Here is a 6,000-nt window from a genome sequence, read left to right on the forward strand (position 1 = left end):
GGTGCGCACCCACCCCATGCCTAATGGATGTGTATGGCCCTCCCCTCCCCCCACCCGCCCGACACCCACCCGATGAAGGTGATTCCTCTCTGTCCACTTAGGCGTCCATCCGTTCGTACCAATTTGCTGGTGAGCGCGCTCACGTGGTGCTCGTGTGTCCATTCTTGGGATACCTGGCCTACTGGAACGGGTTCCAGCTCTGGCCAGGAGAACACGAGAGGCGCCCTCTCACCGCTGCTCCTCACAGCCGAATGGCACTCCGTGGTGTCCACGCGCCACATTTTATTGATGCACTCCTGGATGGATGGGCACTCGGGTCGCTTCCACGTCTTTGCGATTGTGAATTGTGCCCTAACTGTCACCCTAACCCTTACCCAGCCCGTCTCCTCTGCCCCTGCCTGACGCACTCCTCCCCGGCCAGGCCCGTCACTGTCCTGGGCCCCCGCCTGACCGGCTCCTCCCCGCCCGGCCTGTCACCGTCCTCTGCCCCTGCCTGACATGCTCCTTCCCGCCCGCCCGGCCTCTCACCGTCCTGGGCCCCTGCCTGACCGGCTCCTCCGTCGCCTGGGCCTTCCAAGGGCTTGGTGTGGACGCTGCTTCCAGGAAGCCCACCAGAAACCCGGCAGCAGGGTGGCCGCAGCAGTCTCCAGCAGCCGTCCCTAAGTCGCCTGAGTGCGGGGGACGTGCCCCCCGCTGTGCCGCGGGGGCCCAGCCTGGTGTCTTCCCTGAGGCCCTGCGGCTGCCCGCTGGGCTGCCGCTCCCCGCAAGGGGAGAGCCGCGGAGGTGGGGACCGCCTCCTGATGGGGACGTACACGCAGCTCTCCACGTCGGATTCCGGGGCTCTCTGTCCTGCCCGAAGGCCCAGCTGGCCTGCGGGTCCTTAGAGTGGCAAAAACATCCGAAAACTGAGATTGAGGGTCCGGTGGGTGTCTGCACTTTTGTGCTGGGCACCCCAGGGAGGCCCGGGGGCTGGCTGGACAACGTGGTCTGCTGGGCGGGGGGGTTGGAGGAGCAACTGATGCCCTTTGCACTTTGGGTAGCAAGAGTCTGAGGTGTCTCTGAGCCCTGTGCCCTGTGGGGGGGGGCGGGGGGGGAGGAGGAGGAGGAGGAGGAGGAGGAGGTGGGAAGGGCCGGGGCCTGCAGTCCTGTTCCCGGGGTGGCACGGCAAGTGGCTTCTTCCACAGGCTGCTTGGCCTGGGCTCCCTGCACCTGGGCCTTTGGAGGACCGGCCCTGTGCTTGCCAACACTTCCTGCAGGGACCCAGAGCTGGGAGGTGGCATCTCTCAGCCCTGGGTCGGGCAGAGCCCCAGCGGGCCATGCCCACAACCTCTCTCAGCACCGGTCCCCCAGAAGGCTCCTTTGGGACCAGGATTCTCTTGCGGTGACTCTTTAAGGTCTGGCCCCTGGATGGAGGGGCACCAGGAGTAGAGGAGCAGGAAGGGGAAGGGGGTGGCCATGCGAGGGGACACTTTGAGGCCGAGTCCCAGCTTCAGCCTGATCCTCCTGGGAACCCCGCTCTGAGACAAGGAGCCGGGCTTCGCATTCCCACAGCAGCCAGTTGTGGGCTGAGGACACCTGGGGCGTTGGGAACTCCCTGGCTTCTCCTTGGTTTAACGTCTAGAGCTGCTTGTGAATCGCGCCGCCACACACACCCGAGCGCAGGTGTCTTCCGCACAGACTGCGGGCCTCGCTCTTCTGAACGCCGCTAGCTCGCCACCCACCCACGGGTGAACCTGGTCAGGGTGCTTTCTCTAAGGGGCAGACTCTTTTCCGGGCGGGCTACCGGTGTCTCTGTTTGCTCGTTTCTTTCTTCCATTTCGGGAAAGTCTTCCTTGCTGGGTGTGGAAATCTCCTATGCCTTCCCTCGCCTATTCTGTCAGCTTTAAAATTCTCTTTCAGTTGCCACCCTCACAGATGGATTAGGAAACTCTTTCCGGTGCACTCATTAGTGAAATGACCTCCAGGAAGCTGGAATCCAATATCTAATGGCCGATTTTTAGCGAGTCCACACGCCAGGGTGGTCGGGGTCCAATGCAGCCCCGGCCAGGCCCAGGCCCCTTGGACTGGGCCACAGGAGGACACGGAGGAGGGTCCCGGCCCCCACGAAGCGGTGCCGGCAGTTCTCCACGGGCTTGGGCGTTTTCCAGAGGTAGGAGATGGAGGGGACTGATTTCTTCAGCGCCCCCCAAACCACGCCACCCCACCCCACCCATGGGACACATCCCCAGAGAGAGACGCCCCATACACTGGCTGTGCCCCAGCCCTGGCCCGGGGGAATAGGCGGCAGCCCACCCACAGGGCGAGGGGGGGGCGCAGCTGAAAGGGGTTGTGGGGGAGGGCGGCCCCTGGCTGGGGTCAAAGGGCGAGCGTCCCGCGCGTGCGCAGTCAGCGGCAGGCAGCGACGCGCTGGGGGTGGGCAGCGGGTAGGTGAAGGAGGCCTGGCGAGGAGACGAGGGGGGCTGGGAGGGCTCCACCTTGGCGAGTCCAGCCGTGGAGGCGCATCTTGTGTGAGTGTGAGTGAGTGTGAGTGTGTGTGTGTGTGTAGAGAGAGACAGCCCCCCGCCCCGCCCCGCCCCGCCCATCACCCCCGTCCCTGGGAGCCCGCGGGACCCGGCCGGCGAACTCAACCGGCCCGGCCCGGCGCGGGAGGCGGCGGCGGGGAAGCCCAGAGAGGCTCGGCTTCTTGAGCGGGGCAGGGGCGCCCTCCGCCGCCGTCTAGGGCCACACCACCCTGAACGCCCCCGATCTCGTCTGGTCTGGGAAGCTAAGCAGGGTCGGGCCCGGTTAGTACTTGGATGGGAGACCGCCTGGGAATACCGGGTGCCACAGGCTGCTGCTTTTTTTTTTTTTTTTTTTTTTTTTGCCTCTTGTTCTGTCCCCTTTCTGGGAGCGCGGCGGCGGCCCGGGGTGGGGGTCACCCCCACCCTCAGCGCCCGCGCGGTGCCTGGCGCCCCAGCCCGCACCGTGGGGCCTCCTCTTGTCCCAAGCCGCGACACCGCCGCCACGCGGCAGGATGCGTGGCATCTGGACTGTCAGGTCTCAGACCAAAGGTCTGCTCTGTGGGAACCGACACGCTGGAGGAAACCTTGAGAGTCTGAGAGGGGAGGGAGTTCCAGAAGAAGGCCAGGATGTCATTTTGAGGGAGTATGTGACCAGAACTCGTCCCGTTGCTTTTGGGGTTCTATGGGCTACACGCAGGAATCTTTGGTGGTGGCACCTGATGTTGGGGGATCCGGAGTCACACCCAGACCTGCTCCACAGGCCTCCTTTTACTTTTCTCTTCGGATTCATTATTTTTAAAAAGTGTCTCTTACCTCTATGATTGCATTTTCTTTTCTCTCTCTCTTCAAGCAGATGATGGGAGTACAAGTATTCAGGTGACATGTGACGCCCGTGCCCCCCTCCCCCCTGCGTTCTTTTTTTTTTTTTTTTTTGAGACAGAGTCTCGTTTTGCTGCCCAGGCTAGAGTGAGTGCCATGGCGTCAGCCTAGCTCACAGCAACCTCAATCTCCGGGCTCAAGCAATCCTGCTGCCTCAGCCTCCCGAGTAGTTGGGACTACAGGCATGCACCACCACGCCCGGCTGTGTTTTTCTATATATATTAGTTGGCCAATTAATTTCTTTCTATTTTTAGTAGAGACGGGGTCTCGCTCTTGCTCAGGCTGGTTTCGAACTCCTGACCTGGAGCAATCCGCCCGCCTCGGCCTCCCAGAGAGCTAGGATTACAGGCGTGAGCCACCGCGCCCGGCCCCCCCTGTGTTCTTATTCATATACCTCTCATGTTGTTCCAGCGTATTGTGGGGGTACCAATGTTAAGGTCGGGTGCCTTGCCCTCTCCAAGCCTCCCCCCTCGGGTCAGAGCTTCAAGTGCGCCCATCCCCCAGTCGGTGCGCACCCACCCCATGCCTAATGGATGTGTATGGCCCTCCCCTCCCCCCACCCGCCCGACACCCACCCGATGAAGGTGATTCCTCTCTGTCCACTTAGGCGTCCATCCGTTCGTACCAATTTGCTGGTGAGCGCGCTCACGTGGTGCTCGTGTGTCCATTCTTGGGATACCTGGCCTACTGGAACGGGTTCCAGCTCTGGCCAGGAGAACACGAGAGGCGCCCTCTCACCGCTGCTCCTCACAGCCGAATGGCACTCCGTGGTGTCCACGCGCCACATTTTATTGATGCACTCCTGGATGGATGGGCACTCGGGTCGCTTCCACGTCTTTGCGATTGTGAATTGTGCCCTAACTGTCACCCTAACCCTTACCCAGCCCGTCTCCTCTGCCCCTGCCTGACGCACTCCTCCCCGGCCAGGCCCGTCACTGTCCTGGGCCCCCGCCTGACCGGCTCCTCCCCGCCCGGCCTGTCACCGTCCTCTGCCCCTGCCTGACATGCTCCTTCCCGCCCGCCCGGCCTCTCACCGTCCTGGGCCCCTGCCTGACCGGCTCCTCCGTCGCCTGGGCCTTCCAAGGGCTTGGTGTGGACGCTGCTTCCAGGAAGCCCACCAGAAACCCGGCAGCAGGGTGGCCGCAGCAGTCTCCAGCAGCCGTCCCTAAGTCGCCTGAGTGCGGGGGACGTGCCCCCCGCTGTGCCGCGGGGGCCCAGCCTGGTGTCTTCCCTGAGGCCCTGCGGCTGCCCGCTGGGCTGCCGCTCCCCGCAAGGGGAGAGCCGCGGAGGTGGGGACCGCCTCCTGATGGGGACGTACACGCAGCTCTCCACGTCGGATTCCGGGGCTCTCTGTCCTGCCCGAAGGCCCAGCTGGCCTGCGGGTCCTTAGAGTGGCAAAAACATCCGAAAACTGAGATTGAGGGTCCGGTGGGTGTCTGCACTTTTGTGCTGGGCACCCCAGGGAGGCCCGGGGGCTGGCTGGACAACGTGGTCTGCTGGGCGGGGGGGTTGGAGGAGCAACTGATGCCCTTTGCACTTTGGGTAGCAAGAGTCTGAGGTGTCTCTGAGCCCTGTGCCCTGTGGGGGGGGGGCGGGGGGGGAGGAGGAGGAGGAGGAGGAGGAGGTGGGAAGGGCCGGGGCCTGCAGTCCTGTTCCCGGGGTGGCACGGCAAGTGGCTTCTTCCACAGGCTGCTTGGCCTGGGCTCCCTGCACCTGGGCCTTTGGAGGACCGGCCCTGTGCTTGCCAACACTTCCTGCAGGGACCCAGAGCTGGGAGGTGGCATCTCTCAGCCCTGGGTCGGGCAGAGCCCCAGCGGGCCATGCCCACAACCTCTCTCAGCACCGGTCCCCCAGAAGGCTCCTTTGGGACCAGGATTCTCTTGCGGTGACTCTTTAAGGTCTGGCCCCTGGATGGAGGGGCACCAGGAGTAGAGGAGCAGGAAGGGGAAGGGGGTGGCCATGCGAGGGGACACTTTGAGGCCGAGTCCCAGCTTCAGCCTGATCCTCCTGGGAACCCCGCTCTGAGACAAGGAGCCGGGCTTCGCATTCCCACAGCAGCCAGTTGTGGGCTGAGGACACCTGGGGCGTTGGGAACTCCCTGGCTTCTCCTTGGTTTAACGTCTAGAGCTGCTTGTGAATCGCGCCGCCACACACACCCGAGCGCAGGTGTCTTCCGCACAGACTGCGGGCCTCGCTCTTCTGAACGCCGCTAGCTCGCCACCCACCCACGGGTGAACCTGGTCAGGGTGCTTTCTCTAAGGGGCAGACTCTTTTCCGGGCGGGCTACCGGTGTCTCTGTTTGCTCGTTTCTTTCTTCCATTTCGGGAAAGTCTTCCTTGCTGGGTGTGGAAATCTCCTATGCCTTCCCTCGCCTATTCTGTCAGCTTTCAAATTCTGTTTCAGTTGCCACCCTCACAGATGGATTAGGAAACTCTTTCCGGTGCACTCATTAGTGAAATGACCTCCAGGAAGCTGGAATCCAATATCTAATGGCCGATTTTTAGCGAGTCCACACGCCAGGGTGGTCGGGGTCCAATGCAGCCCCGGCCAGGCCCAGGCCCCTTGGACTGGGCCACAGGAGGACACGGAGGAGGGTCCCGGCCCCCACGAAGCGGTGCCG

General features: G+C 63.3%; 1 pseudogene; it reads left to right on the forward strand.

Moving 5' to 3' along the window:
- Positions 1–2,713: 2,713 nt before the first annotated feature.
- LOC142874009 (uncharacterized) lies at positions 2,714–2,832 on the forward strand (annotated as a pseudogene).
- Positions 2,833–6,000: the final 3,168 nt, after the last annotated feature.

This window comes from Microcebus murinus, chromosome 11, assembly GCF_040939455.1.
Source record: "Microcebus murinus isolate Inina chromosome 11, M.murinus_Inina_mat1.0, whole genome shotgun sequence".
Classification (NCBI taxonomy): domain Eukaryota; kingdom Metazoa; phylum Chordata; class Mammalia; order Primates; family Cheirogaleidae; genus Microcebus; species Microcebus murinus.